The sequence below is a fragment of the Rhinopithecus bieti genome, unplaced genomic scaffold (assembly GCF_001698545.2).
Source record: "Rhinopithecus bieti isolate Rb0 unplaced genomic scaffold, ASM169854v2 scaffold_11842, whole genome shotgun sequence".
Taxonomy (NCBI): Eukaryota; Metazoa; Chordata; class Mammalia; order Primates; family Cercopithecidae; genus Rhinopithecus; species Rhinopithecus bieti.
Window position 1 is genome coordinate 602,022 of NW_016806902.1, and position 26,906 is coordinate 628,927.

Consider the following 26,906-nt stretch of genomic DNA (forward strand, 5'->3'; position numbering starts at 1 on the left):
AGGAAGGAAGGAAGGAAGGAAGGAAGGAAGAAAAGAAGAAAGGAGAGGAAGTGTGGTGTGGAAGGAAGGTAGGATTTGTTTTTCCTTTTTTCTTTTTTGTAGAGACAGGGTCTCGCTGTTGCCCAGGCTGGTATTGGAACTCCTGACCCCACCTGATCCTTCTGCCTCTGTCTCCCACACTGTCAAGACAACAGGCATGAGCCACAGCACCTGGAGAGTAGGATTTTCAATTGGAAATTTCAGGCAGGCATTGGGATTGCTGCACTATCCCTGGCCCATATTTTCAGTCTCATTCCTGCCTTAGTCCACAGTATTCTAAAGGTTGAAATGGTAGGGAAAATGGTGACATGGAGAGAACTCTCCGGATCAGACAGCCCTTACCTGGGAACAAGGCTCAGCTGCTCTCCCACCGTGTGACCAAGGTAAGCCTTCTGTTTTCCCACTTTCAGCCTCTATTCCCTTTTCTCTCTCTCTTTAACAAATGAAACGGTTGTAGAGATGGGGGTCTCACCATTTTGCCCAGGCTAATCTCAAACTCCTGGCTTTAGGTAATCCTCCTGCCTGGGCCTCCCAAAGTGCTGGGATTACAGACATGAGCCACTGTGCCCAGCCCATTTTCCTTTCTGTTTATCAGCATTAAAAGAGTGTTGTAAAAATAAAACAACTTGATGTGTATAGATATATTGATATACATTCAGATATATATCTGAAATATATATAGCTATATATCTGATATACATAAAACATATATAAATTGCTATCTATCTATAGATATACCTATATCCACAAACATATATATACATCCATATATATACATACATACCTATAGATAGATGGCAATTATATACAAGATTTGCATAAAGTTCTCAGCATATGGCAGATACTATACAAATGTTGGCCCATCACACACACACATACGCACACACACTCCTGACCACCCTCCTTCTTTCACACTTAAGAAAATAAGAACCAGCTGATTTAAAAGCTAATCCTCCACCAAGGCTCTCGCCTGAAGAATTGATACTTTCAGAGCCTGGGAAGCCTTCTCAGCCAGCCAGAAGACAGACTCTGCGCTGCGAGGCTCCCCAGCGCATGGCTTGCATCATGCAGATGCCCACAAACCCTTCATTCAGAGATTGCTGAGGCTGGGGCTGGGCAGCCACACAGGCAGCAAAGAGCTGGGTCTTGCATGTACTGAGACTCTAGAGAGAATTCCTGTAGGTTTTATTGTTGTTTTGTCCTCTAGGAAGGCTGCTCTTGACTTTCTGGCAATAAATAGAGAAATATAGATAGATAGAAGATGATAGATAGATAGATAGATAGATAGATAGATAGATAGATAAGCAGATATCAATTGAGAACATATATTGTCCCCAGGTTTCCCCAATGGATATCCAAATTGGCCTCACTGCATCTGTAATTTAGAAATGATGTTACTCCTAAGGCATTGGGTGTAGCAGCTAGGAGGCCAGATACCTCCACTCCAAATACTCTGTCCTGGCAGTCTCCCTATTTCAAATGTCCTGTAAGGCTGTGTATCAGGCTCTGTGTCTTGGCTTGGGGCTTTGAAAATATGGTCACCATTTAAAGATACAGGCAAAAGTAAGACATTCTTTTTTTCCCTCCAACTTAAAAGGAAATTATTTTTTACAAAAACAACATTATAACAAGCAACATGACCAGACATTTTATGGAAAGAAAAATTTAACCCTGAACCCTGACATACCAAGAAATCAAAATGTTTTCTTTTTTGTCATGCCCTTCACCATTCCTAATTTGTGAAATATTTATGATTGTAGCATAAAACAAAAACAAAAACAAAACAGGCAGTGCCAAAGCTGTGTGAGCTCCCAGACCTGCACTCTCCCACCGTCTTTTCCGACTCCTCTACCCAGACACATAGAAGCAAACTGTGGGAGGCCTTCTCCTGCTACCCAGCCCACCTGCAGATGGTCCAAATGAAACCCCCCAAACCCTCAATCAATCAAATTTTCCAAACATTACCTACTGCGTGTTCAGCTCTCTTCTAGACACAGAGCAGGGTGGGGAGGAGGGATGCAGGAAAGAAATAGAAGACCTAGTCCTTACTCTCTGGGGCATTGCCATGGCAACGGGAGGGGGGCTACAGAGGGGGTGGAAAAAGGGCACAATTACCAAGAGAGGCCAGGGCCTAACTGGGGTTCTCGCCCCGTTTCATGTGTGCAGGATGCAGCTGCCTTCTTTGTCCTTTGTGAATGAAGCAACTGATTGTAGCTTCTGAGGCAGTTTCCCAAAAGTGTGTCATGAGAAAGAGGCAAGATGTTAATGTGCTAAGCAGAAAAAAACAATTCCATGGCCAGATGAGTTGGGGATATGAGGGTTAAAGAAAAACAAACAGGTTTCTTTCTCCAGATCTCAAAGCATTTATTCTACTCACAGGCGGTGTGTATCTCAACGAGGGTGCAGAAGCCTGCTGCATTTCCCAAGCTTGCATGGATACAGGGAAAACACCTTGAGGATCCAGCATCTAAGAAACACACTTTGGAAAATGCAGCTCCAGAATATTCTCTTTTGTGTCTGCTCAAGGATCACATAGCAGGTTCTCCCAGATATTTCTAGGCCAAAGGAAATCGTTCTCTCCCCTTCCTTCTCATGCCTGGAGAGTGGTAGAATTGAAAGGAAACCCATGGTTGGGCTGGAGGGCTCCCTGTACAGAGAGGCAAGGGTGGGAGTGGGGAGCTTGGTGCAGGGAAGGAAGAGAAGGCAGAGGATCCAATGAGAGACACCAATTACAGAGCACTTTTGCTGCTTCCAGCACTGGACTTTTGAGGGAGTTACTGAGTAACAGCTGCTGTTGTAACCAAGATGGAGGTCAGCTCCTAAACAGAAGGCTGCACGATTCAGTTTCATGGTCACCTTCCTGACATGCAATAGAAATCCCAGGCTTTTCCTGTTTCCTTTTCCTTGTGAATCCCTTCTCCACAGTGTCTAAGGGAGTGAGGCAGATGAAGTCACAAAGCCTCTGAGGTTCAGCCTTCTAGGATTACTTAGGCTGTTCCAGGTCCCTCCACTTCCTCCCCAAGCTTCCTTCTCTAATTTCCTTAAGCCACTCCATTCTTTCACCCTCTAGAGCAGTGGTTCCCAACCTTGGCTGCACATTAGAATTATCTGGAGGTTTTCTGTGTGTGGTTTTTTTAATCTCAGTGGCCAAACCTCATCTCAAATGAATGAAATCAGAAAGTCTAGAAGTGAGACTCATGCACCAGCATTTTTATGGCTTCCCAGGTTATTCCAATTTGCAACTTTAAAAACCACTGACAGTTCAAGGATAGAATTCTCTCATTTAGCAACACTGGTCTCTCAGGAAGCAGGTTCCTTTTCATCTGAAACCCAACTCATTCTTTTTTTAAGCCAAAACTCTTCCCTCCAGAGAAACCAAATTCTAATTTACTGGTATCTCTCAATTATGGTGTCTCTCATTTACCACCAGATAATTTTCTGGAATCATCATGTTCTGTGCTCTAGGGGATCCAGTCTCACTTCAATTTCTCTGAGTATCTCCACAGTCCAATCGATACATTAATGTGTGTAGTTCAAAGGCAGAACACAGTGCCTACTTCCAACAGGCTAACTGCTAATGAGCATTGGCTCTCAATCATTCTTGCCAATTCCCATGTTATTTTACTACCCCCAATTTCACCATCTTGGTACCATTAACGCACATTTCTGCTAGGCTAGGAGTAACTTCCCCTGCCCACTCCAGACACTCATCTCCTACCATTTCTCTTCTCAGAGAAGCCTAAGTCCATAACATAACTCTCATGCAATGTTTCAGTCAGTGCTTAGAAGGCTGCAGTGGGCTTCTCTCTGGAATCTTGGGAGGTAAACAAAAAATGTCACCTCAGCTAAAATGGAAACTAACGGAATCAATATAAAACAGATGAGATAGCCTTTCTGCTCTCTTCTAAATAACCTCCCTTAAAAGATAGGCTTCTAAGGCTGGTACAAATGAAAGTAAACCCAACCAAAAGATCAGATGGTTAAAATATAACTGTAGACCTGAGATGGATTTAATGCAAGAACAACAACAACAACAAAATGCAAAACAGGGATCCTTAAATGGGGAGGACAAGCAATTTTTTTTTTATTTATTTGTAGAAATATCCATCATTTGTTGACTTTTGGAAAAATATTTAACATATAAATTAATATGCAAATAAATTTTAGTGCATGTATATAATTCATAAATAAATGTATATGGGATTAGCACTCCCCAAAATGTTTTTGGATATTACTGTTCTAAATAATTGTGTTCTAAAATTTCAGCCCACATAAAAGGCTAGTGCTCAACTTGGAATGAGAAGAAGGAGATGGTGAAAATGGCAAGAAGTGGTCAGTGTTTACCCAGTACTATTGAGAAGCAGTGTCATGACCAGAAGAAAGCAAAGCAGGCATATATGGAAGCATGTTCAAGTGTTATGGCTTAAATGTCAATTATTTAAAGTTATCCAGTCCCCTATGCCTGCACTGCGAGGCAACTATCTGATAGTAACCTGACATCTCCTGTACTGTTTCCTACAGTAAGGTCATATGTAAATCAGCCAACTCTGGCCTCCAGGTCTGTTTGGAAATATTGTAAAATCATAAATTAGCGTCCTGGTTTATCAAGTGGTTTGGCTTTAGGTTGGGGTTTCAGTTGAGTTTGATGTGAGTCAGGCCTCCTGAGCCTTGATCACCTCTGAGGGAATGTGAGACTCTGAGCCTTTCAGGTTCTGCCTGGATCACCGTCATTACAAACCACTACAAGGTACTCTCTAAGCCTCTCTCTTTGGCATCACCGCAAGTGTCACTCAACACATATATAATTTGATTTGTCTGAATTCCAGAGGGAACAGGGTTTCTTAGTCCACCTATGTTCTCAGAAAAGGGAAGTAGATAGTTGTTAGGAGCTTAGTAGTAAACCCCAGACACTAGGGGACACACAAAATGTAGTATAGGAGGAACCAATCCAAATGTTCATATCTGATAAATGGATAAACAAAATGTGCCATATTTATACAACGGAATATTATTTGTTCATAAAAAGGAATAAAGTTCTGATGGATGCTACAACATTGAAATATTATGCTAAGTGAAAGAATCCAGTCACAAAAGGCTACATGTTGTATGATTCCTAAATATAAATTGTCCAGAACAGAAAAATCTATAGAGACAGAAAGTAGGCCAGGCATAATGGCTCATGCCTATAATCCCAGTGCTTTGAGATGCCAACGTGAAAGGATTGCTTGAGCCAAGGAACCTGAGGCTAGCCTGGGCAATATAACAAGACCCCATCTCTATAATATTTTTAAAAATTAGCTGGGCATGGACCTGGAGTCCCAGCTGCTCAGGAGACTGAGGCAAGAGAATCACTTGAGTCCAGGAGTTTGAAGCTACAGGGAGCTGTGATTGCACCACTGCACTCCAGCCTGGGCAACAGAGGAAGACCCTGTTTCTAAAAAATAAATAAATAAAATAAATAAATAAATATAATTCAATTTAAATAAATAAAGTAGATTATTAGTTGCCTAGGGTTGGGGGGGTGGGTCAAAGAGAGGAAAAAAATTATGGCTAAAGCATTACAGGGCTCCCTCTGGGTGTTATGAAAACTTTCTGAAGTAGACTGTTGTGATAACTGCACATCTATGAATATACTAAAAACCATTGAATTGTACCCTTTAGGTGAGTTGTATGGTATGTGAATTATATTGCAATAAGACCCTTTTTAAAAATGAAGTATGAGATGAGGCAATGACCAGCAGTTCATGTGGGTCTTCCCTTTGGGATTGTCTTCCATTGGTCACTGGTTTTTCTTCCTAGTTACTTTCTCAGCACGAAGAAGGAAACCCAAAGGCTCATGCTGTCAGAGTTCTCACAGAAGTTCACAGAAGTCATCTGCGAAAGCTGACGACCCACCCTCAGCCCACATTGGAAAAAGGGGTTGTGAGCAGAGGAATACTCATCCCTACCTCACACTTCTCTGCAGTGCTTGTAACCGTAATCTAACAAACGTTTCACAATCAGAAGAAACTCAAAAAAATTTCAGTAAAGCCAGCAATCTAGATTTCCAAAATATGCATCCAATCTGCATAGGAAGATTTATCATCATAGAATTCAGGGCTGAAAGATCACACAAAATTTTAAATGTTAATTTAATTATCTTATTGCATAGGCTCAGGGTGTCTAACAAGCTCCATCCTCACAGAGTTTCAGTCAGGATATGGCATAGACATTTCCTCACTCCTCTCACCCTCAAAGCTGCCTAGGGAGTGTCCAATGCTCACCTTCTCCCGGGGTCATTTGCCTTTTCTTGCTCTCTCCTCTCCTCTCCCCTCAAGCTCTTCTTCCCACTTAAGAAAGTTTAAAATTGCCTTCCTGTGTGGCAGGAAATTGAATTTGTCATATCCTACATTCTTCTAGCTTTTTGGTTTATAGTAAAAAATTTATGCTTGGTCCTCCAAGCTCTGTTACTAAATATTTAAAGAAAAGCTGTTGGAATTTGAAAAATACACTATTTTTTTCTCTCAAGTATCTGGCTCTTGCAATTCAATGTGTGGCTTTCCCAACTACTATTCCTGAAATGGGCATTGAGAGTGAATTCTGATTGTCAAAATTTTAACATTGACTTCTTAATTCTGTTTGTATCCCAACTATAAAAATCCCAGTCCTCCTTGAGGGACTATACCTCTGGTTGAATATGTGAAAATAATGTACAAATAAAAACATAGTACCATTTACACATCTAAAAACTGACTAACTAAAGCTTTCTAGTTCAAATGTGCTATGATTCTATGACTTTAATCTAACCAGCCTTGGGTCTTTGGTATTCCTACAGTGGGAGTAGACCCCTACCACCACTATCTTTTTTCATTTTTCTTATAAACCCTGATACCCCTTCCTCCTTTCTCTCTCCCCTATCCATTTTCTACGTGTGGTTAGGTAATGGTCTTCTAATTTCCCAATGGATTGCCAATGATAGAAGAGAATAGTCACATTGCCCCTGAGTTCTGTGGCACAGGCTAAATCAAGCCTATACATTCTCTGAAAACACTTGTTTTTGTCTTGAAATTTCATATGTGGTTCCATTCACCTCCACAACTGATCACTGTTCCTTTTAAATGTTACGAATAAGCTTTAAATTAGAAATCAAGCCAGGAGTGGTGACTCACACCTGTAATCCTAGCACTTTGGGAGGCAGAGGTGGAGAATCGCTTGAGCCCAGGAGTTCGAGACCAGCCTGAGCAACACGGTGAGACTGTTTCTAAAATAAAAAAAAAAAAAATTATTCGGGTGTGGTGGTACACCTGTAATCCCAGCTCTTCAAGAGGCTGACGTGAGATGATTGCTTGAGCCTGGGAGGTTGAGGCTGCAGTGAGCCATGATCATGCCACTGTACTGTACTGTAGCCTGGGCAACAGAGCAAGATCCCATCTCAAAAAACGTGTTGCATCTTCATAACGTGTAAGGGGGATAGTATTTGGGGAATGGTAAACCACCATATTAATCCTCAGTTGTCTCCATAATAAAATGAATTACAAATCAAAAGTACTTAACTTTTTCTAACAATCTTCAAATAAAATTGACCCTCCAGTTTAAAGTGTTGCTTTGATTCTGTTGCTTCTAACTGGCCTTAATACATAGCCTAGTGGCCCCTGGTAATAGACACACATTTCACAAATATGAGTAAATGATTTGCCAATACTAAGTCTGTGTTGACAACCAGTAACAGAAAGTCGAGACAATATTTGTGAAGTAAATTAATTTGGAATAGACAATATTAGTGAAATAAATAAATTTGGAATAGTAGGTTTGAACACCTACTCAGAAAATGTCAAGTAGTAAAATTTGTTTTGCTCCTTGTTCAGACCACCAGCTTGCAGCATTTGCTGTGATCATAAATAACATTTGCATCTTCATAACGTGTAAGGGGGATAGTATTTGGGGAATGGTAAACCACCATATTAATCCTCAGTTGTCTCCATTTCCAAGTCATGCTAGCGTACTCAGAGCACAGTCATTTTATACCTGGAGGTCTCAAATCATGTGCATCCTTGGAATTGTTGAGAAAAGACTCTTCCCACATGGCAGTAAGACCACAGGTCTGACTGTACTAAGGAAGGAAAAGTCTGCCTGTCCGATTGGAAAGATTGTAGTAAAGGAGAAGAGAGAAAGGAGTTGGGGAGAAAGAAAGATGTAAAGGTGCTTCCTCTTCCCATCTACCCGAAGGAGGGGAAATGTATTTGTTTTCTATACTATGTAATAAATTATCATAAACTTAGTGGCTTAATACAACACATGTTTATCATCTCACAGTTTCCATGGGTCAGGAGACTGCATGTTTCAGTTGGACCCTCATCCGAGGGAAGAAGGCAGAAGAAGGTATCAACAGGCTGTATTTCCATCTGGTGGACCAAGTAGAGAAAGGTTCACTTTCAAGTACTTTCCAGCTGTTAGTAGAATTCTGGAATTCCTTTCCTGGCCGTTGTGGGACCAATGTCTTGCTGGCTTTTGTGCAGGGATGGCTCTCGACTGCTAGAGGATGCCCTCAGCTCCTTGCCATGTGGCCCCTCCCTCTGGCTGTTTCACACTTCCAATCTTTCTGACTTATCTGTTCCTAACCTTTGAACATGTATTTAAAGGGCTCATGTGACTGGGTCTGTGCCACCTGGGTAATCTCCTTCTTTTAGGATCAACTGATTTGGGATTTTAATCACATCCACAAAAGCCCTTCACCACACACAGCACCTACGTGAGTGTTTGAATAATGGGAGAAGGTGTGTGCACCAAGGGCCTGGAATCCTGGGGATCATCTTCAAGTTCTGCCCAGCACAAGCCATCGCTTGTACCCAGTGATGTGTGAGGAAGGCTGGAGACATGTTGGTAGTCCTCGTGGCCCCAGGCATTCTGGGGAAAAGCCCTTGTCTGCCACAGCAGCTTATAATGGGACAGAGCAGTGATGGGCATTGTTGTGGAGGTGGATAATCAAATGAGCCACAGGCAGCACTTCCAGCTGCCCTAGGCCACCCCATGGTGAGCAGATGATTCAGAAGTGCACAAGTGGAGGGAGCGGCCCTGGTGGGCATGAGGGCTGCTGGCCTGGCCAAAGGGCAGAGTTAAGGGGATGGAGTTGGTGGAGACTGAGATCAAAGAGCAAAAGCCACAGACTCTAGCAGTGGGTCCCAGCATGGGAGCTCATGAAGTCTGCAAAGCCAGTCCTGCCACCCTCAAGAGAGGCAGAAAAGGTTCAGCATATTGCACAGGGACCCAAAGGTCTGGGCTCTTCTTTCCTGCTAAGAGTCCGGGAGCCACGCCTTTCCACCATTACACTCAGAGTCTTTTTGGAGAAGAAATGAAGATGAGGAGGGGATCAGAGAGCCTGAGGAGACTTGAGTTGAGTCTTGGTTTGCCTGGGACTGAGGGAGGTTCCAGGGCCCAGGACTTTGGGTATTAAAACTGGAAAAGTCCTGGAAAACGGGAAGGTTGGCATCATAGCCTTAAAAGGCTATTTCAATTATTAAGTTGAGCCAAGATTTAAACTAAGTTATGCCAGGCTGAATCTCACACGTACACACACACATGCATCCCACCTCAGGAAAGTAATGACTATCTACAGTAATAGTCAGCAGCATTTTTTTTTTTTTTTTTTTTTTTTTTGCTTGCCTGAGTTGTAGGTCTTATACATTTGCAATACCTCATCACCAGTTTCATATTCTCTTGCTTCATCCTCACAGCAGCACTGTGATAAAGACAGAAAGGAGAATGCTACCATGTGACAGATGAGGCCAAAAGATGACCTGTAAAGTCCACGACCAGTGACTGCATTGTAGGGCCCATGTTGGAACCAGACTGTTCAATTCCCAGTTTTCAGCACATGATGAATCTTCAGATCTAAGAATTTTGCCACTTACACTTACCTTTTCCAGTGCTCTGCTTAATTTCATTAATAATTTAAATCCTGAATATTCATCACATGTCAATTACTATTCATCGAGTGTTCATTGGTTTCATGGCCGTATTCAAGACACCAGGTGGGCATGGTCTCAGCTGAACCACAGCCGTCTGCAGTGGCCCCTCCTCACCTGCCTTCCTGGCCCAGATAACAATAGGAAAGTCAGAGCAAACAGCAGATGGGTCAGAACACTCTCTCTGTGTGATGCTTCCCCCTTGTGGCCAACTTGCCGCTTTGGACAGGAAGTAAAGAATTCTCCAGAAGGTCTTCCCCTTTCAGGGATTACCACCTAGGCAGGTAAGATGCCTGCGCTGGGGCCTGAACCTGGGTGGGCTCTCCCATGCCCCAGGCTCAGAGATTTCACATGAAGAAATCTAGCTTCTTCATCCACTCTCTATTCCTTCGTGGGCAAGGCAGGTGGACGACAGATTGGCCCACAAGAAAGCTGGGTGTTTGAAGATTAGGGCCCCCAAAATAGTCTCTGATCTCCAAATTCCAGCCAGGAAACTTAACATTGTTCACCGGCTGATGCTCTAAGACACATCAGTGCTTGACTGTCAACATATGTTCAGTGCATCTTGAGGGTGTTAATAGACTGAAAGCAATGGCCAATTGTCCAGGATGACTGGACAATATGGGTGGTTAACCATCCCATAATCTTCATCAAAGCTGCCCTCAGGCCTTCCTTGGTATTCCTACTCTTTCCTTATGTATGTATAAATACAATTTATAAATTTCATATGTGTATTTCAGTATATATATATATATATACACTAGAATATATAAATATGTATTTTAGTATATATATACTGGAATATATAAATACATATTTTATATAGATATTATATATACTGAATAGAAATATACTTTTACATTCTAAAACTATATTGACCCAATTTGGGAGTCTGAGCGATGATGAAGCAGGGCAGATTTAGCTTGGCACATGGAGTCCTGTTCTACACTGACTCCAAGATGACCAGAGCCAGCCTATGACGGACACAGTGTCTGAGAGTAGCAAAATAATCAGAAAAGTGGTGGTGGGCAAGGTAGAAGAATTAGTGGCAGAACCTTCCTGGATTATTTTTCTGAAGTCAGAAGCTCCAAGGAGGCAGCACTAATGGCAATTAATTGGTTTAAAAAATATTTCAACTAAACTTATCTCACACTGGGTTTATGTAACTTGGTCTAGTGTAAGGTTCGGGGTGAAAATAGGGATGAAAATTAGAGTTGAGATGGCAGAAAATCTTCCCATTCATGTTCTTGATAGAAAATCCACCTTCCACCCTCCTTGCGCCTCCTGTGTCCTGTTTACATCTTTCATAATGCCTTCTCTTTCTGCTTTCAGTCCTGATTTTTACTCTAACAAAGAAACTATTTGGGTACTTATTTTACCAAGTCTTTCTCCAGTACCAAACCAGAAATGCGGACAGAGATGACAATAAATGTCTTTGAGTGAATGAGTGAATGAATGAAGGGCTGTATTACTGAACGAATAGGTGTTCAGTGGCTGTGTTGGGCACAGGGGATCCAGGGAGGAATAGACAGAGGAGGCCTGGCCTCAAGGATCTTATAGTGGGGCGAGTAATTAGAAGGCTGAGGAATGCTTCAAGGCACAAGGGCAGTGAGCTATGAGAGTCTCTAGCAACCTGGCATGGTTTGGGGGTACATGGACTTAATGCCTCAAAAAATGCTTTGTTTAATGCACTAAACAAAGAGATGGAGATCTGAGGAAAACGAGTGCCAGGCAGACAGAACTGTGTATGCCAAGGCCCGAGGCAGGGAAGGGATTAGCTCATTAGCAAGAGGGAAAGAAAATCACTGTGGCTGGGCCAGAGAAAAGGGGAGAAGGGCATGGAGTGACGGGGCAGGGGCCAGATCACACAGGGCCTTCAGTCCTTACTGAGCTGGGCTTTTCTCTAAGGGTAGTAAGAAGCCATTGATAAGTAGTAAGCCATGCAGTGACATAATCAAGTTTGTTCTTTTTTAAAAAAAATATTAATTTCTCTGACTGCTGTGTGGAGAATGGATTGGTAAGAGGGAAAAATAAAGAAGGCGAGACCCGTCAAGAGGCTGCGGCAGCAGTCCAGGTGAAAGGTGATGCAGGCTTGATCTTGGTGGCAGTCCTGGAAATGAGGAGGACAGGGAGGATCTGGGAGTAATTTAGGAAGAACTTGTAAAGTATACAAGTCAGAAGAAGGAGTCAGGGATAACACCCAGGTTTGCGGTTTGGGCAGCTGATGCACGGGCACTAAGAGAAGGAGCCAGTTCCTTGCTCATTTGGGAGCATCTTGAATTTAGTGTCCTGTGAGGTGCCATATGGTCAGTAATTGCTATGTGAGTCTGGAGACTGAGAGAGGGCAGTGCTGGAAATAGAGAGAGTGTGAATGGTAAATGAACAGGACGGGTCCAGGTAAGAGGATCTTGAGAGAGTCCACCGACTGGCCAGTGGCTAGGCCGCCATGACTGTCTAGGGCAATGCAGCAACTCTGTGTGGTAACTCCTCCTGCATTTTGTTTTCTAGTCTGCATTTTCCTGGGCATCAGATAATTAAATTCTCATATGTGGTAGAGGCTACGGTTGCTTACCCCACACCTATTCTCTCCTCTGCCTTAGCAACAGACTCCTCTATTGTCAAAGGTCTCAATGTGCCCAGCTAGAAAACTAGGCTTCCTGGCATCCTTTGCAGATGGGAATGGCTAGTGGGGTATAAATGGAAATTGTTGAATGAGACTTTTAAAAGTGTCCTAAGGGGGCTGACTCAGCAAGGAGGCATATAACCTTTGGCTCTTCTATTTTTCTTAATTTCCTCCCTGGAACTTGGGCCTGATGGCTGGGGCTCCGCTGGCCATCTTGGACCATGAAGTAAACGTGAGGATGGAAGCTACACACTAAGGGTGGAAGAATGAGCAGAAAGATAGTTTCTGGGTCTCTGATGACTGTGAAGTTACCATACCAGTCTGGGTGACTTCCAGGTTTCTGTGACATGAAATTAAAAATCAGTTTCTGTATTGTATAAGCCACTGATATTTGGATTGTGTGATTTATGCAGTCAAACTTAATCTAACTGATAGATACAATAATCAAACATGACAGTGAATTCAAGAGACTATAGAGGAATACACAAGAAAGGATAACACAGATTGGGTTGCTGCATGAAAGAAGAAAATATTCTGTCTTATATCATCAGGGAAGTTTTCCACATTTCTTTCAATGTCTTGAACTGGGAGTGCAACAACCAAAGCAGAACGTCCCAAGTACCTCCCCTTGGGAGTCTATTAGTAACTGCATCTTTGAAATCACAAGGGCATGTCAAATCCGTATACTGAAAGCAAATACAAAAATTGTGCTCAATGTGATTAAGACCTAACAACTATAATTGAATAATTGCAAAGTCTGTTTCAGACAATTTAGAAAGTGCAGGTATCTCAACTGCTTGGGATGCATACCCATTCTGTACAAAGTTTGCTTGCAATATTTCCAGAAAATTATATATATATATATATGTGTGTGTGTGTGTGTGTGTGTGTATTCTGTGTATATGTGTGTATATATATAACACACACACATATATATGTATATATAATGTGATTCTCAGTTCCTGTTAGTCTACTAATTCTTCTAGAAGTTGGTCTCCAGGTTGCCTGACAAAAGAAGTAAGTGAAGGCCAAAACCCAACTGGGTCTTTCTGCCCGAAGACTACCTAGGGGTAGGGCCAGTTTGGCCTGGAGGCAGCAGTACTTTTTACAATTTGTCCCCCTTAGGAGGCATCCTTTGGCAATTGACCCTGAGATGCCAATGCGCTAGCAAGTCCCCTGGTAGATACATGCACTCATCTTGCTCCTCTAAATGGCATTCAAGAAACTGAGACATGGGAAGGCGTATCCATTCAAGCTGAGGCATGGGAAGGCTTATCAAGAGTCCCTCCAAACAGGCGAGAAGGCAGATGAGCACTTTGAGGGATTGGTATACAGAAATTTACTACAAGTAGACAGGTATGGGTAACCTGTGACAGAGCTGTAGCCACTAATATAGCTGCAAAAAGAGGAAAGCAACTTACTTCCTACCAAGACTAAGGAAATGAGGATGTTACCAAAAGGGGAAATTTTAAAGAAATTTCTCTGGAGCTTCTGTTGCTCTCTAGCAGCCCCTTGTGGTACTTGAAACAATCTGCAGCCTAGTGCCTCTTCCAGGGCCCGTGCTTAGCTGTAAGAGGTTTGAAGGCTAAGAAACTGATACCTCAAATGCATTAGAATCCCTCTTCTAGGCAGAAGAATCTCATAGAGCTTTCAAGAAAAAGTTCACAGTAGCCAAAAAGAAACTAGCAATGCATCCATTTTCTGCACAGTAGTGAAGCTCATTCTGTAAGAGAACCAACTGAGTTAAGAATCTCTCTTTGTCTCCCCAGTTCTCCAAACGTTTCATAAAATCTGTGCTCAGGTAAATCAATGGACACAATACCACAGTTTTGTAAGATAGACAGTCAGGAAGTAGGCAAAGGTCTGCTCATGAAGGGTTCTTTGTGTTCTGCTGAGAAATTTCAAGGCAATAGGGAGGTATGTAAGATGTAAGAAAGGAGGTGACACGATCAAACCTATCATTTACAAAAGATAGTCCTGGAAACAGGGTGCAGCTTGGTTGCACTGGAGGAGAAGGATGGATTAGGACACTGTGATGTCAAGACAGTCTGACCCAAGGCAAGGAGGGAGGCATAAAAAAAGAAAAAGAGAGCTTGAAGAGACAAGTGTGAGGAGAACTGAAGGGCTTAGCAAATGGCCAGATTTCCAACTAAAGCAACTCAGTGGCTTTAGTTGGAATTGGATGAGTTTAGATGGTTTCATGGGAAGAACTTTGCCTCTAGAGTAAGGCTCCTGCCCTGATGCCACTTTGTTCTGTTTTCTATTTGGCATCCATTAATCAGAGGGCCAAACTAATGACCAAAGTTGTTAACATCTCCCCAGAAATCCAGTTTTCACAGGTGCATGAAAATCATTTACAAACCTTCCAACCAGTCCTCAGTTCATACCCCAAATCACTTCCCCTATCAAATTCACACACCCAAGGGCCAAGCACCAGATGACTAGGGACGGCCCCAATGCCCCAAAGCCTGCTCTTAGAAGGATGCAGACTAGCCAGTCCTACACTGTTTACCCTGCCCTGCCTTGCCTTTCCTGCAGAAATCCCAGTCCAGGCTGTGGCCTATGCTTTCCCCTTCTACCTCTTGACCTCTAATACTTCCCCATGTGACCCTGTGTGACATGACATGCCTTCTCCTCTTGGGAAATGTAATAAAAATCTTTCAACGGCATTAACTTCTGTGTGACACCACTCAATTCCTTTTGTTTATCTTGTCTTTATAGACAAGGTCTCAATCTGTCACCTATGCTGAAATGCAGTCGTGCTATCACAGCTCACCGCAGCCTCAACCTCCCGGACTCAAGCGCTCCTCTTGCCTCAACCCCCTAAGTAGCTGGGACTATAGGTGTACACCAACACCACCAAAACTAGTTAATTTTTTTTTTTTTGTAAAGACGGGGGTCTCACCAGCTCAGGCTGGTCTGGAACACCTGACCTCAAGCAATCCTCCTGCCTCAGCCTCCCAAGTCATTGGGATTGCAGGCTTGAGCCACCATGCTCAGCCTCAATTTGCTTTAAAAAGTAAGACCTGAGCACAAATCATACCTTTTCCTTTGTAATTCTAGATGTGTTACTGCCTTTGTTGAATTTTCTTTTGCTCACCTAAAATATATGAGTAATAAAAAGAATTTATTTGATTGTCATGAGGCTTATATAAAATATACAATACAGGACGGGTGTGGTGGCTCATGCCTGTAATCTCAGCACTTTGGAAGGCCAAAATGAAAGGATCACTTAAGACCAGGAGTTTGAGACCAGCCTGGTCAACATAAAGAGACACCCATCTCTTTTTTTTTCCTTTTATTTTCTTTTCTTTTTTTTCTTTTTTTTTTTTTTGAGACACAGTCTTGCTCTGTCACCTAGGCTGGAAGGCAGTAGCATGATCTTGGCTCACTGCAACCTCCACCTCCCAAGTTCAAGCAATTCTTCTGCCTCAGCCTCCTGAGTAGCTGGGACTACAGGCACGCACCACCATGTAGAGATGGGGTTTCACTACATGGGCCAGGCTGGTCTCAAACTTCTGACCTTGTGATCCACCCACCTTGGCTTCCCAAAGTGCTGGGATTACAGGTGTGAACCATCACACCCGGCCCCCATCTCTTAAAAAAAAAAAAAAAGTGATAACAGTCTTTGTACATTAATCATGAACATAATCATGTTCATTATTGTCACTAACTCTCAAGAATGTGATCTGCTGGTGCCTTTTTCCCAGCAAACTCAGCCTCTTACAGGCACAATATAGTCAATAAATCCATGTTCATGAAACTTCACCCCTGTCCAGGTGCAGGGTATCCTATAACCCAGGTAAATTCACTGTGATCTGACCAAGCAACAGATACAGAGCTATGAGAAACTGGATTGGTTGGTCTTACCTAATGCATACAAAACTCTTCACTTAAAAAAGAAAATTAGTAAAAGGACTCCTCTAGTATACTTTTTAAAAAGGTTATCTTTATGATCGTTCTAGCTAGAACTTTTCAGGAGTCCAACTATTCAGAACTTGACTATTAAGCCTTTGTTTAAACCCAATTGTTAGTTTATAAAACTTCCCGCTAGACTCTCAATTATTGTTGTTCTAAACACAGTGATTTGAGAACAAAAATGAAACAAAAGAGATTTTACAAAGAAAAGAAAGGCAATATGTGAAAAAAAAGCAAACAGAAGGAAAATGGCCTTTTCCAGCAGCAAAATACTGTTATTGTTATTCCAAAACATAACAGTAATTCCACAGAGAGCCTCCCACAGTTTCAAGTTGCTAACAAAGAAAGGCTTGTCCAAGACCAGTCAGAGAGTATCAGAACCAAGATGGTGACTCTCTTTAAAGGAACTCAGCATGAGAAAATTTCTAGATTTCCCATAGCATTTAATGCTAACTCCATGTGGTTCAGAGTGAGAACAGATTACAGCAGGATCACAACCAGGATGAGGCATGTGAGATGCCTGAGGTGCAAAATGTAAGGAGGCACAAGGACTCCCAACTCTGTTGAGTGTCCCTGGTCCCCACCCTATGGTACAGCTACAAGGATAAAGAATTTCCATTCTAACGCCATTAACATAGAGGAGCTCTATCAAGTGGCTAGCCCTCAGCTGTAGCATAATCTAAATACAGACTATTGTGTACTGTACTCCACGCTGAAGCAGGCCTCTATAGATGGACTGGGTCCTTTGCCAAGTAGCTTTCATAGAAATCTAACGAGAGTCTTGGATTTGAAGAGGAACTGAAACTAAACAACGTTTGCTTATTCAGACCAGAAGTAGAACAAATTCTCAAACTTAGCAAGTCAGTGTTTCTGAGAAATTCACAAGTTCTACAAAAACACATTTTATGAAAGTAGCCACCACCCAGGATCACACATGTATTTAATTCCAGTAGTGCTTGGGATCAAAAATTTCCCCATATCTAGTTCTTCTTCCTTTAGCCTCACTCAATCCAGGCTCGGACAGGTTGCCAGTAAAACTCTGGGTTTTGTTTAAAATCTGCAATACAATTATTCCCATAAGTCTGATGGCAAATGAGTGCATTCTATGGAGTGTTTGGTTTTTCTAGATTTAAGAGAAGCTCTATTTAACTGCAAAGGGTGCTTTTCAGCTGCGTCCCTACTAAAAGCTTCCCATACAGTCATTCTCATGACTGTTGTTCTTTTTTCACTAGAGAAGGCCACAGTCATTGTGTTGTAAGCATTCTGAGTTGATGTGCATGGGAAGGAACTTTGGGGTGAACATTCAATTTGGCTTCAGGAGTTGCCAGATTTGAGTGCTGGTTTCTCAATTAGTCTGCTGCCCTGAAGCTCCCCCATAAATCCTTCTGTGAATGGGTAATTTATTCAATCCTGCAACAAATATTTGCTGAGCACTTACTCTGAACCAGCACTGTTCCAAGCACCAGGGATGTATCAGTGAACAAAACATGCAAATTCTGTCATCACATAGCTTACATTCTAGAAGGGGAGACAGAAAATAACCAAGAGCACCTCAATAAACTATACAGTAAGTTAGAAGATATACGTCCTAGGGGAAGAAAGAGAAAGTTGAGCAGGGTAGGTGGGACGGGATGTGCTGGGGACAGGGGGCAGCATAGAGGTGGACGTGGTGGGATGGTGCCAATGGCAAGGTTAAATAGGACAGTCAAAGTCAGCCTCTTGGAAAAAATGAAATTAAGGAGACACTTTAAGGAAGTGAGAGAATTATCCAAAGACATCTGGGGAAAGAGTGTTCCATACAAAGGGAACAGCCAGTTCAAAGGCCATAACAGGGGCCTGTTCTTGTTGTGCTCTAGAAACTGCAATGAGGCCAGTGAGGTTGAAAGAAAGTAAACAAAGAGAACAGAAGAGAACTTTGAAGAGGTGATGAAGGCCAGATCGTGACAGACCTTGACAAGTAATTTAAAGACTTTAATCTTACCCTGGGTAAGATGGAAAGACATTGCAGGGTTTTGAGCAGAAGAGTGATCATGACTTCGCTTTAAAAGGATTCCTCTAGCTGCTGCTTTGAAAGTAGTCTGTTGTGGGAGGGAAAAGAGCAAAGTGGGGAGACTTTTGAGGAGCCTACTGCAGTCAAACAGGTGAAAGTTGATGGTGGCGTGGCCCAGGATGGTAGTACTAGAGAGAGTGAGAGTGGTCAGATTTTGAATACATTTCAGGTATGCTTTTAAGGTAGAACCAGAGTCATGGCAGATTAGACACCGAACATGAGAAAGAGAGTTGCCAAGGATGACTCTAAGATTTGGGGCATGAGCAACTGGAAAATTAGAGTTGCCGTCAACGGAGATAATGGACACTGATGGTGGATCAAGCTTGAGAGAAGGAAGAAGTTAAGTTTCTTGTTTTTTGGGATTTTGTTTTGTTTTGTTTTGTTTTGTTTTTTGAGATGGGATCTTGTTCTGTCGCCCAGGCTGGAGTGCAATGGCACAATCTCAGCTCATTGCAACATCGGCCTCCTGGATTCAAGTGATTCTCCCACCTCAGTCTCCTGAGTAGCTGGGACTGCAGGCAAGGACCACTATGCCTGGCTAATTTTTTGCATTTTTAGTAGAGACAGAGTTCTGCCACATTGCCCAGGCTGGTCTCAAACTCCTGGGCTCAAGTGACGGAAATTGTTTTGAAGATAAGTGGTCAACTACTTTATATCCTGGCATACCTGCAGTCCCAGCTACTGGGAAGCTGAAGTAGAATGATCTCTTGAGCAAAGGATCTCTTTGAGTCCAGCCTGGGCAATGTAGTGAGACCCCATCTCTAAAACAGATACATAGATGATAGATAGATAGATAGATAGATAGATAGATAGATAGATAGATAATAGATAGATAGATAGATAGATAGATAGATAGATAGATAGATAGATAGATCGATCAACTTTTTGACATCCAAATGAAGACGTTGAGTAGGCAATTAGACACACAACTCGAGAGAGAGAGAGAGAGAGAGAGAGAGAGAGGCCTGGGTTACAAATATACATCTAGGATCTGCCAGCATATAGATAGTATTTGAAGCCCTGAAGTTAGATGAGACCAGGAAAACAAACAAACAAAAAGAGTCTCAAAGACTCTTAGAGAGTCTGCGGCACCTAACCTAGCGACCTGGGGCACTCTAACATGAATAGAGGCCAGGAAAAAAAAAGATCAGCAAAGCAACTGAGTAAAAAGCAACCTGTAATGCAGAAGAAATAACAAGAGTTTGATGTCTTGGAAGCCCAATGAGGAAAGCATGCATTAAAGATTAAAATGACAGACATCCCCATACAACTTTTTAGTTTGTTGCAAAAAAGTTGTATCCCTTATGCTTATAAATATTACTTGTTACAAAGGATGGTTAACTGAAAAAAGCCACCTAAAGAAGTATTTTTCTCATGCAAAAAAGAATCTGGAGGTATATAGGTCAGGGCTAATATAACTATGCAAGAATGTCATTTAAAAGCCTGTCTTCTGTCTCCTGGACTGCCACTTTTAGTATGTAAGTTTTAACTTCATGGTCAAAAGATGATTGCTGCAACTCCAGGGAGTGATTCTAAGTTCCAGGCAGAAAGAAATGGGAAGAGCAAAATGAGAAAGACAGAACCTTTTCCTCAAGCTTTTACTTTTTCAATGCACTGAGGAGTCCTCCAAGAAATTGCACCTACATCTTACTGGCCAGAATAAAATTCCATCTGCAAGGGAATTTGAGTATGTTGCTTTCCAACACTTGTATTAGAAAAAAGTGACAATGGCAATGTTTAGAACATATGTTCAGTGAGCCAATCTACTCAGTCATGTATACAGCATCTGCAGCAGAGGGTAAGAAATGATACAACAAGGATCTTATGGCTGTAGAAATAAATGGAAAGCTGGAGTGTCCAAGGTAATATCTCTCTGATAAATAAATGTATCTAAATGACTTTGTACCTGTATCTGAGAGTTATAACCAGACCACTACCCTATTGCTTCCATTTGAACCTCATTTTGTTTTTATTCTGATCAACATCCAAGAATTTCACATGTGAGAATTTTTGTTTTAACTCTATATTGGACCAATACCATTCTCATTTAAAATGAGATCAGTTCAAGAGGATGACTTCAAGAGTCATCCTTGCAGCTCCATCATCACTTTTGGTTTATGGGAATGACTGGCTCTGTCCCTGCCTTTCAAAGAGATGTTCTGTCTGTAGATTATAGTTATTAAATATTCATGAGCCCACTTTATAATAGAAATATCAATTAATGAATTATGGCCTATTGTTCTTTTGGCTTAGAATACTCTTACCTTCTTCTCTGACTAGAAAAAAAAATCCTTCAAAACTCAACTCAGCCAGGCACGGTGGCTCATGCCTGTAATCCCAGCACTTTGGGAGGCCAAGGCGGGCGGATCACAAGGTCAGGAGATCGAGACCATCCTGGCTGACACGGAGAAACCCCCGTCTCTACTAAAAACACAAAAAATTAGCCAGGCATGGTGGCAGGTGCCTGTAGTCCCAGCTAGTTGGGAGGCTGAGGCAGGAGAATGGCGTGAACCCGGGAGGCGGAGCTTGCAATGAGCCCAGATGGCTCATTGCACTCCAGCCTGGGCGACAGAGCGAGATTCTGTCTCAAAAAAAAAAAGAAAACAAACAAACAAAAAAACCTCAACTCAAATGCTTCCCTTCAATTTCTAGCCTGACTAAAAGCTCTTTCCTTTGTAGTCTGATTATACTTTGAATTACTTACCATACTTCATTTAATCAAAATTTGTAGAAGGCAACTAAAATAATGCTTAGATGGAAACATAGCATTAAATCCTTATATTAGAAAGAATGGGCCAGGTGCGGTGGCTCACACCTCTAATCCCAGCACTTTGGGAGGCTGAGGCGAGTGGATTACATGAGGTCAAGAGTTTGAGACCAGCCTGGCTAACGTGGTGAAATCCCATCTCTCCTAAAAATACAAAATTTAGCCAGGCATGGTAGCACACATCTGTAATCCCAGCTACTTGAGAGGCTCAGGCAGGAGATCCGCTTGAACTTGGCTGGAAGTTGCAGTGAGCCGAGATCGCTCACCACCCTCCAGCCTGGATGACAGAGTGAGACTGTCTTAAAAAAAAAGAAAAAAAGAAAAATTATGATTTCATATAAATTATATAAGCTTCCACCATAGGAAAGTAAAGGAAAAAAAAACAAATTAAACCTAAGTAGGCAGCAGGAAAGAGGTAATAATGAGTAGAAATCAATGATATAAAATGGGACAAATAATAGGGAGTAGACAAATAATGGAACCAAAAGCTGATTTGTTGAAATTATCCCTAAAATTAATAAACCTCTAGGCAAAATCATCAAAAGGAAAAGAAAGACCACACAAATTATCAGTATCATGAATGAATGAAGGGACACTGCAGATCCTACAATATTAATGAGTAATAATGTTATCAACAACTTCATGCTAGTAAATTCAATAACATATGAAATCAACAAATTCCTTGAAAAACATAAACTATCCCATCTTACTCATGAATAAGTAAATATCCTGGCCGGACATGATGGCTCATGCCTGTAATTCCAGCACTTTGGGAGGCCAAGGTGGGAGGATTGCTTGAGGCCAGGAGTTTCAGACCAGCCCTGGCAATAGAGCGAGACCCTGTTTCTCCAAAAAATTAAAAATTAGCTGACCATGGTGGCACATGCCTGTAGTCCCAGCTACTGAGGAAAGGCTGAGGCAGGAGGATTACTTGGACCCAGGAGGTGGAGGCTGCAGGGAGCTATGATTGTGCCACTGCACTCCAGCCTGGGTGAGAGAGGGAGAGCTCATCACTAAAAAGTAATTAAGTAATTAATTAATTATCCTGAATAGCCTTATGTCTATTAAGGAAATTGGATTAGTAATTTATAAACTTTCAACAAAAAATTACCAGGTCCAGGTGGATCCAATGGTAAATTATATCAAACATTTAAGGAAGAAATACCAATTCTACACAAACCCATTCTGTGATGCTATTATTACTCTGTTATCAAATGAAGGCAAAAATGTGACGAGAATAGAAAACTACTGGTCAATATCAGTCATAAACATAGAGTTAAAACTCCTTAACAAAGCATTAGCAAGTTGAATCTAGCAATATATAAACATATCATAATTAAGATGGTATAAACTGGAGAATGCAAAATTGCTTTATCATTTGGAAAACAGTCAGTGTAATTTACCATACAGTCATCCCTCAGTATCTGTGAAGGATTGGTTCTGCGACCTCTCTGCAGATATCAAAATCTGAGGATGTTCAAGTCCCTTACATAAAATGGTGTGGTGTTGCATAAAACCTATGCACATCCTCCTATATACTTTAAAAATCTCTACATTATTTATACCACCTAATACAACATAAATGCCATGCAAATAATTGTTATCCTAGATTTTTTTATTTGTATTATTTGTATTGCTGCATTATTATTTTATAGGTTTTAAAAAATATTTTCATCCACAGTTTGTTGAATCCAGAGATGTGAAACCTGCAGATTGAAAGGCTGACTGTATTAAGAAATGAAAAAAAGAAAACTATGTGATAATCTCAATAGATGCAGAAAACACTTCCCACAGATCCCAACATCCATTCCAGTTAAAAACCTCTCACCAAACTAGGAACAGAAAGAAACGTGTTTAAACTGATGAACAATGTCCATGAAAACTCTATAGCTAATATCATATTTAATGGTGAAAGACTGAATACTTTCCCCTTAATATCAGGAATCAAGCAAGGATGCGGCTTTTGCCATTTCCATTCCACTTTGTACTGGAGTTCCTAGCCAATGCAATACGGTAAGCAGAAGAAATAAAACACATCCACGTTGGGAAGGAAGAAGCAAAATTGTCTTTACTTGCAGTTAACATCATTGTCTACATCTAAAATTCTAAGGAATACACAAGGTTGCAGAAGATAAGGTCAATTGCATTTCTATAAACTGGATAGAAATAGAAATTTTAAAAATACCATTTACAATAGCATCAGCTAAAAACATGAAATACTTATAAATAAGGTAACTCTATCTATATATGTGTATATGTGTGTGTGTGTGTGTATATATATATATATGCACTAAAAACTGCAACATTTAGGAAATCCCAATCTTTTATAATGAGCTGCAAGCAAACCTGACAAACGTTAGTCCCAGAGGGAGACATCGTCTTTATTATATTGCACACCAAACAAATCTGCCCTCTGCTCTAGAGAGGGACTTTCTTTCTTCCATGATAGAGAGAGGACTCTTGTCTGTTGTATTAATTACCAAACCTCAGGACCTACATCAAGCAAATCTGCCCTCTGCTCTAGAGAGGGACTCTCTCTTTCTTCCATGATAGAGAGGAATCTTGTCTGTTCTATTAATTACCAAACCTCAGGACCTAAAACAGTGCTGAGCTCAATAACATGGAAGAATAGTTGGGGAGGATGGATGTGAAGGTGGCCATGAAAATGTCTGGAATTAAAGCAAAGACAGAGACTGCAGAAGTAAACCTACCAGATCTGGTTACCTCAGCCTTACTTAGTTCCCTGCTCTCAAATTCTGCAACCATACTTTGTGTTCTCTGGTTGCAAGAATGCTTCAGTTTTATCAGAAGGCTCCGGTAAGCTTTATTCTTTATCCTACTGCATTGGCTTTCTTGTTTTTCACTCTAAGGAAGGACTGTGGCCTCCACTTACCACAATTTTCTTCTCTATGATGTAGTGTTTCCCTCAGGTAATTAGCTGGTTGAAATCAACTGTACCAGCTGTCACATGTAGGCATTTCAGAGATCAACTAAACGAAGAGGAGGCTGTTCTCTAATAAATATTTGTTGAAGGAATTAATTAAAAGTGATGTTCTGTGGCTGGATTATGATAGCATGTTCTCATGCATTTTCTCCTTTTTGGAAACCAAATCCTAGTCTTTCTAGGAAGAAAGAAAGGATGTCTAATAATCTCAGGCTAATGAAAGATGCATCTACTCTGGAATTGCCTTCATATACATCTGATATTATATGTAACCCTGTGAGATAGCAAGCTGAACAAAATGAGAAGTCTGATGGAATACTCAGGAAAGTGACCAAAAAGGATTTCTTTATTTCAAAGAGTCACTTAATTCTTAATCAAGTCTAAAACTTTGACCAACCGCACAATCTACAGCTCAAACACCACACAGAAAATACTGGATCCGATTCTGTTCGAAGCAGTCAGCATGAAATGTAATGAAATTCAAAATAGACAGGATACACATGCTCCAGAGGGAAGTCATTAATACCCATGAATAATGATAAAGCAAAATACCATCTGCCAGCATAATGTGGCAAATCTTTTTAAAATTCCAATTAGCCTATAAACCAGAAACAGGGAGCAAATATGCTCCCTCTGCCATGTGAGACCATGTGTCCTTGATGTCTCCATCACTTATATGTAAACGAAAGTGTGGGTGATGGAAACATTACTCACAGACGAATAGATTTTGGAGAATATATTCATTATTCTTTAGGACACAGGTGCTATGTATCTAACTGCGTGGAAGAGAATTTTATAATCTGCTAATTAAAGCCACATATGTATTTTCACATATATCTTAATGGGAGGGAGTGAAAAACTGTGTTCTAAATGCAGTATATTAATTTTGCTATAACAATGTAGTTGGATTTAATCCTTACATGTATTTAGAATGAGAGATAATGAAGCATTTCTATCACTGTTATTCCAGGGAAAATTGCCTAGTTTATGATGGATTCAGATATTCTCAGCCATTTTCCTGAACTACATTTTGTGAAGCACATAGCTATTAAAATCATAATATCCATTATTAGAACTGGTGTATTTCAGAAAAGAAATTGTTCTGATTATAAACATGTAGAATAGTTCCATAGGCTGACTAGCTCATCACTTGTCTTTTGAAATATCTCAAGAAGCAAGCAACCTACTTCTGAGGGCAGATATTTTTCTGTACCTCTTCATTTTCCCATGGTTTGTTGTAGTGTAAATGACACTGGCATTCGTATATTTGCAGTTTCTAAACCTAGTGCTGTCAGTATTCAGTTATACGATTTTTAAAAAGTCATTTGTCTTGTGCTATCTTGGTTTCCTCGTCTATAAAATGTCTTCCCTTCCTTTGTAAGAATTAAAAAAAAAAAGGCCATTTTAAGAATCAAAAGAAGTAAATGTGAAAGAATCTTTGAACAAGTTTTAAGTATTCTAAGAGTAAAAGTCATTTCTATTTTATTATGACTAAAGTATAAAGTAGATGGAGTTGTCTACATTGTATTAAGAAGTAGAATTGTACATTTTAAAAGGACAAAACGATCCAAGCAAGTTTGGAGTAACCTGTGTTGCTACCATATTAAGCAGCTATTGTTTAATCAGCATGGTTCTTGTTCCCAATGATCTGTCTTCTTCCTGGAGCTGAAACTGAGATACAGCCAATATCCCACCTACAGCCAGTTCCTTGGAGGTTTTTATTTTATTTTATTTTTTATTTTATTTTTCCATAAGTTACTGGGGTACCAGTGGTATTTGGTTACATGATTAAGTTCTTTAGTAGTGATTTGTGAGATTTTGGTGTGTCCATCACCCGAGAAGTATACACTGCACCATATTTATAGTCTTTTCTCCCTCGGACCCTCCCACACCTCCCCAAAGTCCCCGAAGTTCTTATGCCTTTGCATTCTCATAGCTTAGCTCCCACATATCAGTGAGAACACACAATGTTTGGTTTTCCATTCTTGAGTTACATCACTTAGAAAAATAGTCTCCAGTCTCATCCAGGTCACTGCAAATGCTGTTAATTCATTCCTTTTTATGGTTGTGTAGTATTCCTTCATATATATATACATATATAATATATATATATAATATATATCCATATATATCCATATATCAGTTTCTTTATCCACTTGTTGATTAGTGGGCATTTGGGTTGGTTCCACAATTCTGCAACTGTAAATTTTGCTGCTATAAACATGTGTATGCAAGTATCTTTTTCAAATAATGACTTCTTTTCCCCTGAATAGATACCCACTAGTGGGATTGTGGGATCAAATGGTAGTTCTGCTTTTAGTTCTTTAAGGAATCTCAGCTGGGTACAGTGGCTCACACTTGTAATGACAGCACTTTGGGAGGCCAAGGTGGGTGGATCACCTGAGGTCAGGAAGTTTGAGACCAGTCTGGCCAACATGATGAAACTCATCTCTACTAAAAATACAAAAATTACTCGGGCATGGCGGCAGGCGCCTGTGGTCCCAGCTACTCAGGAGGCTGAGGCAGGGGAATCACTTGAACCCAGGAGGCAGAGGTTGCAGTGAGCCATGATCACACCACTGCACTCCAGCCTGGGTGACAGAGTGAGACTCTGTCTCAAAAAA